Source organism: Euwallacea fornicatus, chromosome 7 (assembly GCF_040115645.1).
Source record: "Euwallacea fornicatus isolate EFF26 chromosome 7, ASM4011564v1, whole genome shotgun sequence".
Classification (NCBI taxonomy): Eukaryota; Metazoa; Arthropoda; class Insecta; order Coleoptera; family Curculionidae; genus Euwallacea; species Euwallacea fornicatus.
In genome coordinates this window covers 938,320-951,487 of record NC_089547.1, presented here as the reverse complement: position 1 = coordinate 951,487, position 13,168 = coordinate 938,320, and the positions used below count along the sequence as shown (strand labels likewise).

The following is a 13,168-nucleotide window of genomic DNA, read 5'->3' as shown; positions in this document are numbered from 1 at the left end:
ATGTGTTGCAACTTACAATCACGGATAACCATCACTTAATGAAGTTATATCACCGATTTACTGAATTCGCCCTTACAATCGGACTATTCGGATTGCTCAATGACGTCGTTTATTGGTCATCGATTACTTGGAGCGCTCGGTCTGCCGTTCGTTTATTGTGCTTCCGAGAACTCCTCAACAACACGGTTTGATGAGAGATCAAAGAGAAAAATTTTAGTAAATTCCCCAAATAAAACTTTTCAAATCGTGGTTTCAGGTCGACCCTAAAATGTGCAGAATTGTTCACTTCTCAAGCTCTACTCACTCTACTTTCCGAGCAGAAAAACGAACGCAGTATTAGCTGACAATAAACCAATGGGCCTTTGGGACGATAGTATTTCAACAGGACAATTCTGTTGTTTTGAGGAGAACTCGTTTCTACAAATATTTTCTTTTCTATATTCTATAGGGTAAACTGAGCACAAGGAATAGTTGAAGAAGTTGCTTACAATCCCGACAATGCGAACACAAAAGCGTACTTAAGGTTGCCTGTTGTCGGACGAAGAAGGATTTATATAAAACTGTTTGGGAAGTACGGCTTAGAGGTCGAAGAATGAGGGCTTTGTTACAGATTGAAGTTTAATATTTGCCACTCTTTAGGAGATTTTTAACGACGCAACAGAAAATTACTCCCGTGATGCTACGAAAATAAAAATCCCTTTTAAAAGATTGTTCCATTTATGAGCTTCAGTCTGCATTACTCATTCCCTTTCGAAAGAAGTCTGGAAAAGCACAGCTCCGACTGTCTTTAGAAGATTATTCTTAGCTGTAAAAGGAAATTGCCTAGTTTCGACCAAATTACATTTAAGGGTTGTACAAGAGTAGGGAATAATTTGCACTTGTCTCTGTGGATTTAATAAGTCGTTCGAGATATATCTTATGTCGGTCCGGGTGATAATGATATCGCTCTGTCGAAAAGCGTGTAAACACCATCTGCCAGCTACCGATAAAGTGCAGTAATTGCCCCTCTTGTATTGATTTATTCATGACTTCATCATCATCATCGCCGACGTCGCCATCATCAGGATCTCTGGCTTTATCGCCTCTGATAATAAACAAGCTACTTTATGGTAAACTAAATTAACCGAGCAAATATTGTCTGCTGCTTTGAAACGGACTCCTCCCCAGAGGCAAAATATGACGGCACGTCACTGTGGTGCAGGCAAATCAACGTTATTTTTCAATTAAGAGGTCTGAGTAAACCGGGGAAATAGATTGGTTTTTGTTTTTCTGCGGGACAATAAAGTCTCCAGCAATGTGACATGGAAAAGGTTTTGATGTTATAACGGTAGGCGGCAGAGTGCATTATGCCGAGGGCAAAAGGGGGACGGCAAGTAGCGCTTGTGTTCTTTGAAAAATTGATAGGCCTCAAAATACCGGAACATCCTTGAAAAGTATCAAATGGCAACCTCGCGTCGCGCAATTGTTTCGATACTAAAGTGGCTGTCAAACATTTCTCACGGCTCACTGCGTAAGAAATCAAACGAATTTATGTTAGTTTAGTGTCACTTTAATATGTATTGAGTCGACTACGAATAATGACACCTGACAGCACAGAACTTTTGGGGCGACATTGATCCTGTCCCATGCCACAAACGTCAACATTGTCACATTGCTATGATTTTCAACGTTGAGATTGTTTGTTAGTTGATATAAATTTTTCCAGCAGTGTATTTTTCTTCGGGGAAAAACTGGATTGATGAAGGCCTTTGCCAACTGCCATGAAAAATTAATTAGTTACCTTTCAATAAATTCCAGCTCCTAAATCCAGTCATTGGCAGGTAATTAATGAAACGAAAGAATACCTTTTCAAGCAAATCTGGTCCGGGGGGACTTAATTAAAAACGAAAAAAATATTTAGTGCAAGATCAAATATGTACCTAACGCGAGGAGAGACGGAGATTAATTGGCTTTGCAGGTACGGCAACGCCGCTCAATTGACAATCATAACATTCCGACCACCTAAACTAAACAATATCGCAAGACTGCCAACTTTTGTGTAACAAAGTTCGGTTGTCATGTTAAGCCTCATGTTCATGTAACCGAAAACTGACATAAACTCCTTCGGAGAATCGGAAAACTCTGCGAGGCGAGATTGATTTTCCAGAGTAAACTTCTGCTGCTGCTCCATCGAATTAACACTCAAATCCGGAGTTAGTTTCAGGGCATTAGGGCGATTATTCCTCACTTTTGTTAGTGCTTTGATAAAGCCGCGTCTGATTGGCCGTTTTGGCTGGTGAATGATGCGTTTAAATGGGACAAATAAGGGCTTGATTATGGCCAGAAAGTGTTTGTAGGATTATTTTTACTTAAACAGCGACGTTGCCATATTGTTTTCGACATTTTTGCTCCAAAATAAAATTACGCGGTAAGAGGATGAGTTGGCGTTACTACAGAACTCAAGAGCAACTGGCAAATAAGTACGAGGTGATTTTAGGACTTCTAATACCTGCATCGAACAGTGCATAGATATTTCAAAACACTAATATGAAGAGAAACGGCAACACCGCAATTTCCGGCCATTTTATTCCAACATTTCTTTCGTACGACCTCTTATCGTAAAACTCATAAAACTTCAATATTAACTGAGATTTCCAGTAAAACCATCGAATTTCAGATACCGCATTCAGTATGAGTATCGCCCGCACACAAGTAACTACTACAAAACGGTAGATATTTTATGAATGAAGAGATATATAAAATGAACAATATGGATCGCTGCGAAACCCCGCTATCAATTATGGAAGAAAAGCTCTATCTCCAGAAGAGGAAACATATTAGCGTCCAAGGTGAAGGTCATGAGTGTGATGGAATTTTGGTTCAATGCAATCCTCAAGAAAATTATTAAGAATGCCGCGAGGTTAATTCTATCAAACACTTTCAAGTAGCTTCATGTTAGTAGTGTGAGTTTGGCCTTATCACTGACTGAGGTGATACCATAAGCAACTCACCTAATTCATACCAAGCAGGTAACATATTGTACCGAAGGCCAGAGGATCAGTTTGGCACTTCCTTAAAACTAAGGAACTACCAATGCTGCACATATGAAATTTCTCTAAATCTAGTGAAAAATTGTGAAACTCGGTAACACCTCACTAGGAGTTGCGCCGAACATCCTAATATGAACTATCAACATTCTAGAGCTTCAAATAAGGAAAGTACTTATATAACCCCACGTATGCGTGCTGGATATGAACGCCCTATATGAGTACTTGTGGAGATGCCCCGGTATAGACTTGCGAGAGTATTTCCGAGAACTCACAGATGAGTCACACACAATGATTCAAAGATATTCCCAAAATATCTCGGAAATCTAATCTACGAATATACAGGGTGTCTTCTAACTAAGTGTAGAAAATTCAAGGTCATAATCCTAGATGCATTTAAAATTGAAAACGTCTAATAAACACATGTCCGCAAATGCTTTGTTTTCAAAATACAGAATGTTAAAACCCACAAAAAAAATTTTTTTCGTTGAACATGTTCAATATAGCTCAAATTAGATTTTTCATTATTATAAAAATAATACAAATATAATTTTTTACTGACGTTTAAAGTGGCAGATTAAGTGGCACGATTCAAGCTTGTATTATATACTTATATACTACACCATTATGTTCACCATTAGTTTATATACTTGTAAAAGTAATGGTGGCCATTTTCAACAAATCTTATGATATTTCATTAAAGTTGTTTCATTTTTTTATTTTAAACTTAATGAATCTTGCACCAAGCAATTATTAATAAAGCGTTCTCGCAATTTTTTCCGTTCTGTTTGGAACAAAGAGAATAAAAATGGGGCTTAACTAACAGGAAACACAGTGTCGGATATTTCCCGTGTAAATAGAATAATGAAGATATCCCAAGCGTACGCCACTGTCACATGTAAAAAAGTCAGAGTACATGTAAATGTGGGGCTTTTTACTGTACATTCGCATTTTAAAATTCGAAAATCCAATTTAAGTCATATGGGAAATATTCAAGGAACACGCTTTTTTTGGTATATTTTGAGAACAGAGACATGTGTTTATTAGATATTTCCGACTTGAAATGCATCGGGGATTAGGCCCTTAAATTTTCTACATGTAGCCAGGTACCACTCGGTGTAAAAGAATGGTGCGTCGTAAGTCGCCGAGTTATGTCATTTTCTTTGTGATCAGAATTACAACGGTACGTCTTTTTATATATAATATTACATATGTAATTTATGAAATTCAAAGCGGAGTTAAATTCATTCGCGTCTTAGTAATTGTTGGATTTCTGTCCAAATAAAGTTTATCGTTACAACACCTTTGAGAACAGGAGTCAAATGTTAATTGGCTTAAGTTCAGACAGGGTGCTAAGAGCAACTGTTTTTGAGATAGGAATTACGCTAACAACTTTCATTTCCACGTGTTAATTGATTATGTCTTTTATAATTAGTATTATCCTTAGACAACTTAATAATATTATGTGTAAGTTAATCCGTTGATCACCAGCAAATTTGGAATGCTGAAATTTTTTTTTAACGAAATCTCGTCTTTTTGCCCACAACAAAGGGGATTTGACACACCTTGATTTCGCGTTGGAGGAAGATCTTTAATTAATGGGCCCTGAGGGCTGATACCCGTTTGCGTAACTGTAATGAAGTGTTTGTTAATTATGCCGGCATTGCTTCGGCAACTGGATAATGCAGTAGTCTTGGAGTTAGGAGAATGAATTCATATTTCGATCCAGTGAGGAAGCTAACACAAATGTTGGCATTAAATGATTAAAATTACATAAAAAATCCACCGTCTACGGTTGGTTTGAAGCAGCTTTGCGAGCTATCGCTCTACCAACTAAGCTACAAAGACACACTAATTCTGCAAAAGGACACTCCCGTAATACTGTTAGGGTACCCTTTGTCCATAAATTTATTATGTTAGTTCAGGTTAGGGCAAGAGTGGTTGCTCAGTTCCGAATATTCGAATTTCCTATTCAATTGAGAAACTTTTTCGCCTCTCGCACTGTGTCCGTATCGGTAACTGTTTTCGACCTATTTGTGAAAATAGCTTAGAAATCAACTCAAGTTTACCGGAATTCGCCCATATACGGAAACTAATCAACAGGAAAAAAGCGTGCGTTATTGTCAAAAGTAGCTCGAAAGGAATCAAAGATACCAAGAAAAGCGGGAGATATAGAAATATTCTAAATTGAACTGGTAAGTTGAGAACTAGAAGGGGAACGACCAATGTCACAAATGTGTGAGATGGAAAAAGAATGCCTGACCCCAGAACAATAACCACGATTAGCTCTTAACATCGATTAATAAAACCTAATTGTGTAGACTCTAGGCACTAGTGCGTATAAGGAAGTTCAATCTCAACACCTGAAGTGGTTCTGGAGCAAACTCTTTATAAAGTCCAAAATTTTAACACCCTGTATCTGAATAACGAAGCGTTTTCACCATGATATTTAAATGAAGAACAATCTCAATTTAACCTAAAAAAATTCCCTGCCGAAATATTTGCATGTTATTTCCGGAGACTCTGTATATTTAAAATTCATCTCAACTTAAAATGTGGATTGCAGAAGGTAAACAGTAGAATTAGCATCGAATCCAGAATATAAACGTGTCTAACATGAAGGTTTTTTTCGGACAGTTAAAATATTTTACTTTCACAAAAACTGAAGAAGGACAGTATTGTTGTCAAATTTATTCGATTGTGCCACGTTCTTGCCTTAATCTATGGCATTTGAATCAGGGCGGCAACAACGTCAGGCATGACAAACATCCAGGAAATAACCAGAAAAAACCAGCGGCGTTGCTAAAACGTATCGATTAAAAAATTAATTTCAATTCTTTAATTACGCCCATTGGAGTATGCAATGATATTCACTGCCTATCGAATATTGCTAATTATACGCCGTATCCGGAGGAAATTCAAGTTTAATGCAAATTTGATGCTTAATTGCTGGTTAAGCACAATTAAATAGATTACGTGCATTGTCCAATTAGGCTCGTGCACCACCAAGGCAACTATTAAGGGCTGAAGGGCGACAAACAAGAGCACAGTGATATTGTTTACCCTTGAGGTCTCCTCACAGAATCTCCTCGGAGTGGCCACTGCGAAAGACCAAAAAACCTTCTTTCTGCTCTCAGGATTGGCAGGAGATCAGAGAGGAATGACACTTACCTCAAACTTCACGTCAAAACAAACTTGACACGAACGAGTGGCGACGCAACAATTTGCGCTCAAATACAACAAGTAGTCCTCGGCCCGAGTGAATAAAAACAAATGCCTATCGCAGTCGGCGGCCGCGTTTACATGCTCAATACGTCAGGTTCGCGCGTCCGTAGGGGTGAAGCGTCGCGACGCTAGTGAGGAGCGTCGGGACGCGCCACGGCGGGACAGGTGCGACGATTCGGCGCATCCGACGCAATCGATCGGGAGGCGGACGCCCCGTCTTCGACGGTTCCGCTGACACGCACTATCCTTTTAGGATACGCACGACCACGATTCGCGTTTGTTTATATTTACTTAAGGACGGTTGCAGGGGGCATGTTCTGTTTTACGCGGGGCGCGTACATTTTGGGTGTTCGATTCACGTTTGTTTTATCGTCTAAACAAAGCTCACGGTGGGACACGTAAAAAGTCTGTCGTAGCTTCCCATCTTTGTCTGTCGTTGTGTCCCCATGTTTGGGACCGTAAGGAGGATAGCTGCACTCATGAATACCATTGAAACTGCGTAGCTTTGTGGAAGGCGGCCTAAGACCCTTTGAATATACACGATAGTTCAAATCTTAGAAACTGTGGTTGACACGAGGTCGTTTAAATCGAGGCAAAGTTGCAGGATTCGGCGTCGAAGAAAGTGCAACTTCGGGCTCGGAAAAATTCCGAATCCTTTCGGGTGTATCCAGGGAAAAAAACGAAGTTTTGTCATATCGTTTTTATTTTCTCCTGACTTTTTTAAAGCGATATTTCAAAACAAATGTCACCTCGTTATTTTTACTTTTTCACCTGTACAAGATCGCGTCGTGAAACTTGAAATCTGACGTTTCGTCTTTGAGCCGCCATCATCAATTAATTTTCTTTTAAGTACGGACCTGAATTTTTGATCTTGCTTTTTATTACCGTTTGTCCTTCTACGAATAATGACGCATAACAACTATCAAAAAAAGTAGTAGATATGACAAAAATCTATTTATCAGTCTCCCACGTATCGTTTCTAGCATAGGCTTGTCTTCATGCAGTTTTTTCTGGCCGCGTAATAGATGTTTTCAATCAATGTTAATATATGAGTTAAATAACATAAATAGTTTTTTATAAAGTATAATAAATAGATAGGACATATGAATATTTAGGAAAAAATTCATATCTGGACAAGCAGCTGATGATGAAATGAGATAATTCCACTTTTTTTCTAAATAAGTAAATAATTGTCCAATTGTCGTTCTAATAAATTAATTTAGCAAATTATAAAGTTGGTATTAAATATTGATTAAATAAAATGAAATGTTCTTATCACTTGAAAAGCGCGATACGATTAAATTATATTACGCCTATAACAGAAATGCTCAATTATCTTCAGAGCGTATTTTCAAGAATAAAAAACTTTAAAAGTGGTATTAAAAATGATTCAATTTACCGATCTAATTAAAATATTTAAAACGGAATGACAATAATTCAATTCAACAGTCCATTTTAGGTAAATAAATGCAAATTAATATGCTAAAAGTTTCACAAAAAAAGTGGTAATAATGAAGCGACACTTCTTTTGAAATATCTCGGCAAATAATAAAGTCAGGAAAAATAAAAAGGGTATAGAAAAATGTTGTTTTTTTCTGGATATCTCCGGAAGTATTCGGAATGTTTCCGGGTTCGAACTGACATTTTTATTGTCCACTAAATTTGTGCAATTTTGTCCAATTTTACCCCAATTTAATTGACCTCGTATCTCTTACAGTTTCTGCGATCCCAATGATAAGCCTCGACCTTTTACTACCCTGCACAATATATTTCAATTACAATGGACCATATATGTTAGAGCAATTAGATGTTTTATTAATAAATATTACAAATAGATCTTATTTTCCTGATTTATCGCACTGGGCTGTCGGCTCAGTGTGCAACCCGATATTAATGATGTTAATATAAACAGGGCCCGGGATTATTTTTCTTTATGAAGAGAAGACAGAAACAGGGCAGTCAGGATTTTGATTTTGTTCGGACCTCTTGGCCCGATATTCTTCTTTGTGTTGTTTTTAAGAAAGAAGGTGCCAAATAAAGAGTGATATTAATGAGGCAAAGTGTCTATTAGGTCGTGTAGTATGAAATGAGTAGATTCTCGAAATGCCACATTCAACTGCGAATAACTTCACTCTAAATCTATATTTGGACTTGACTTTTTTATGTGAAAAAGGCACATTCTTCCTCTTTCGATCAGAGTTTAAAGTGTTAAAAATTATTGAAAACTTTTATTTTTATAAAAATTTTTATGCAGCCATGCAAAATAGTGAAATTCGTGTGTTAATGAAATATGAGTTCCACCGTAGAACCACAACAGCTCAGATGGTCGCAATATTAATGACGTGTTTGGTACTGAAGTCACTTCACAGCAAACAGTATCTCGTTGGATCATGAAATTTCGTTCTGGCAATTTTGACCTAACAAATGAACCACGTGGACGACCTGAAACTCAAGTGGATAACGATCATCTGAAAGCCGTGGTGGAAGCGAATCCACGTCAAAGTGCGTTCGAATTTTCGTTAATATTCAGTGTAACCAACAAAACAATATTCACTCATTTGGCTGAAATTGGTGAGGTGAAAAAGCTGGACAAGTGAGTACCGCATGAGTTGAGCGACATACAGAAAGAACGACGTCTCGAAGCTTGTGTTTCTTTGTTGTGCCGGCATAATAACGATCCATTTTTGAATCGGATTGTTACTTGTGATGAGAAATGGATCCTACATGACAATACCAGACGTTCATCGCAGTGGTTGGATCAAGATGAACCACCAAAACATTGTGCGAAAAAAAATCTTCATCGAAAGAAGCTTATGGTGTCCGTTTGGTGGTCCAACGCGGGTGTCATCCATCACAGCTTCATGAAACCTGGTGAATCGATTACGGCTGATGTCTACTGCCGACAACTGACCGAAATGATGAAGCAACTGACGGTTAAGCAGCCAAGATTAGTAAATCGAAGCGCACCGCTATTGTTGCACGACAACGCTCGGCCACACACCGCACAAGTCACCTTGGCCAAGCTACAGGAGTTGGAATTGGAAACTCTTCGTCATTCACCGTATTCACCCGACTTAGCACCCACTGATTACCACTTCTTTCAAAATTTGGATAACTTCTTGGTAGGGAAAATATTCAACTCCGACGAGGCTGTCAAAGCTGCCTTCCGCGAGTTTAGCGACTCCCGGCCTGCAGGCTTTTACAGCAGGGGAATCAATGAACTTCCCGTTAAATGGCAGAAGTGTATTGATAATGGTGGTGCATATTTCGATTGACAATAAAAACATTTCATATGAAAAAAAAATGACTAAATTTTCAATTCAATTCTACTCATTTCATACTACACGATCTAATAATTTTTACACGTTTTCTAACATATATTATTCAATTTATCAGTAGTTTTTTTAAAGAAAATAATCATGTTGCATACGTCAATTTTGGCGTAAAACTAACAGCAACAAGCGTTTTCTCTTCAACAGCGTCATACCGTCCAGTCAGCAATATGCTAGGCCACAAACCTAATTTATAGCCTGATACTTTCTGTGCTCACTTTTATCAGTTTCGACTAGTTTCTAATTGCAAAATAAGGGAAAGTGTTATGTTCCTATGCAGGGTGTTGCAAAACTATAAGAGTGAACTTCTAGAGATAGTTCAGTGTAACAATAGGAGGCATCTGAGTATAAGAACCCATGTCCTGTACGCAAATGTCTCTCTAAGGCGCTACGACCTTATGATGTTTTAAGACAGTTATGTGCAAAAACGATTTTATCGAGTTTCATTACATTTCATTTTAATTTATTAGTACAAAATATATAATACTATAGTAAGTAGTATGTAATACTATAGTAAGTATTCAAAACGTTGTCCTTGAACTTCATTGGACTTGTTTAAGCGACGTATATAGTTTCTGCGAAGTTGGTTAAAAGTTTGATCATCATTTTGAACGACTTCAAATGCCGCAGCGATTCGTGCAATCAGGTCTTGCTCTATTTCCGCTGACGTTTCATAAGCCAAATCCTTTAGATGTGTCCACAGAAAAGAAATTTAACGGCGTTAAATCGGGTACTCTCGGAGACTACGGAACTGGATCACTTCTGCTATTCAGTGTCGTCCGAACTAATAAAGTTCAAGGGCGACATTTTGAACAATTTTTATAGTGCTATTTTGTACAAACAAATGAAAATAAAACGTAGTAGAACTCGATAAAACACATTTTTCCACATAATGTCTTAAAACTTCACAAGGCGCCTTAGGGCGACATTTGCCGACACGGGTTATTATATTCAGACGTCTTCTATTGTTCCACTGCACAATCCCTAGAAGTTTGATTCCACCGTTCTGAAACACCCTGCATGTATTCTATGCAGGCTTTTCCCAACCACGTGGATCAACTTTAAGGGCGTATTCATTGGGTTCAAATATGAAGAAACTTCCTTAAAAAAAAAAAAACTCCCAGAATAGCTTCATTTCCAAAATACAGAAAATCAGAAATCAACCCTGATGTTTTCGAAAGAGTTTGACAGTCACTTAGGCCGTGGGAATACAAAATAGAACACAAACATACTTCACCTCACTTTTAGCATGGCCAAGTGGAAGGCCCTTTGGCATATCTTAAAAGCTCGGGAAACTTTAACAGAAATTCCTATTAAAGCGTTGACGGTAAGCGGCAAAAAGTAAAACGTGACCCGTTTTACGTGAAAGAAAAATAATGAAACGTTAAGCGTGTCGTGACATTTTTTACTTATTAAATCAATCTCCCAAAGTACCACTGCAAGTGTTAATGAAGAGGGGAATGTTCCAAAGGAGTTGAAGTTAAAAGTGTGCAGTCACAACCTTTGGAAGATGCATACTAGTAGAAATGTGCAAGAAAATGGTACGGGAATGGCGCCTAAGGTAATATAAAGTGTTGTATTAGGAAGTGACATGGAGACATGCAGCAAGGGGTTGCTGAATGAACTAATGAAACGGATGTGAAATTTATCATAGAAGACGCTGAAGATATGCGATAAACATTGGTTAGAACAGTAGAGAACCATGGCATTTGAACCGCCATGTATAAGAGGACAACGCGCCATCGAAGAGTAGCCGAGTACTTGATTTAGTAGTTAGAGGACGTAATACAAGTAAAAGTGTTTTTGGAATATTTAGTTCAAAGATGTGTTTAAGAACTCCGCGTGTTCTTTGTTACCGTGTTTGTGTTAAATGAAGTTTGTTAAGTATCACAAACTTTAAGCCGTCGTATCCATAAGCCTACACTCACCGCCCTTTTTGCGTTTCAAGTTAATTTCGCCATTAAGTACTGACTTAATAACGCCTACTAATAAACCGGAAGTATTGCTAAGTCTTGCGCATGCCCGCCGCGCCATCAATCAGTAGCCACCTTTCGCAGCTCTCGTCTCGCGGATGACTCAAATGGGCCTGTACGTTTACGAATCGATATTTGCCTATTACATTCAACGTTAATTAATTAAATTTATGTTGTGGTCACCAATTTTATCTATAAATTAGTTAGAAATACGATATAAAATTCTCTGCATTTCAGTGAAAACTTTCGCTAAGATTCAAGTTGGTGGAAATGATTGACGAAATGATACAGCACACTTCGAATTTGACTCGACCATTTCTTCGACGACTTCGAAACGAACATAGGGCGTTTTCAAGAAAAACTCTGAGAAGTCTCAGTTTTCCGTTTTCAAGAAAAACTCTGAGAAGTCTCAGTTTTCCGTATTTTGGTTCGTTCAAGCTCGTCTAGCAATTCTGGCGGTTTCTACACATCAAATACCAAAGACTGAAGTCGAAAGTTTTGTTGCTCTCGTGGATTTAATTCGACATCGCGGGTCTTCATTATACGAAATTTTTCGTCTAATAGTCAACAAATCCCCGGGGGAGAAACAGTCAAATCCCTTCGCAGGGCTTGAAATTCGTTCGAAAAGCACTCATTGGAACCTAACGAGGGCAATTAAAGTTCAGTTTTTCTCCTTTTTAGCGGAAGTCAAAAGTGCATAACTTTGATCGTATTCCGCAGTATTTTCAGGATATTTTCGAAAATAGCACTGATATAAAGGGGATTAAAGCCGAATGCTGAGCGGGCAGCCTTATCGCATCGAGCGCGGCCAGAAGCCCCGCAATTATTAAAAGGTGGAAGGTTTTAATCGAAACTTTAACTAAGAGTTTAACGGGAATAAAGTATGATGTTACTAGGTTCAACGGCTTTGCTCAAAACCCCACATTCCTTTGAAGAATCAAGTGTTCTTTTCATTACACCCATTTTGAAGGCGCAGATCAAAGCTTTCTTTATAAGAGGACGAATTTCAAAGGCCCTTTCTTAAGTTCATAAATACGATGGAAGCTTTTACATTTCGGTAACATAATAATTTTATGTTTGAAGTCCGTTCCTTTCATTGTATGAACTTTTTTCCCTTCGTAATGCCATTTTTTCGGAAGTGTAGATTTGCGCTTAGAAATGGGCACATAAAGTACTTCTCGCGATGTTGCCATTTATCGACTGCCCAAAATACATACCTACGGATTTGTTGCGTTTTCCCGCCAGATAAAGAGATTGTTTCCAGAATGGCCTCGATGTCCCCATTGATAAGACTGCCGGGGGCTATTGTTAGGTCGATAAAGCCCACTACGATCTCGGGGGGCGATAGTTGTGGTTTATTTCTAGCAACGATACGTGTTCAAAGTTGGTTTTTAATAGCCTTTTGTGGACCCGCATAGGATGATAAGTGATAACTGGGCACGCAGCATTTTAAGTGAAACTTTGCTCGTTGGGTTTGCACTATATTCTCTTTTTGTTAGAGCAGGATCACCTTTATCAATACTTTCTCAATTAGTCGCCAGAAATCTATTGGCTGCACTTGCAGGAGTTCAAAAATGGATTACCACAGGTTTAATTAATATGTGAACACACG

General features: G+C 38.2%; 1 protein-coding gene across 1 annotated transcript in view; it reads right to left on the bottom strand.

Annotated features, from left to right (window-relative positions):
• The window catches only part of unc-13-4A (BAI1 associated protein 3), a 70,879-nt gene extending 64,511 nt beyond the window's left edge, over positions 1 to 6,368 (bottom strand). Inside the window, exon 1 of the mRNA XM_066283550.1 lies at positions 6,198 to 6,368. The gene's annotated coding sequence lies outside the window, so the exon portion shown is untranslated. The remainder of the gene's footprint in view (positions 1 to 6,197) is intronic.
• Between the last annotated feature and the right edge of the window lie 6,800 nt (positions 6,369 to 13,168).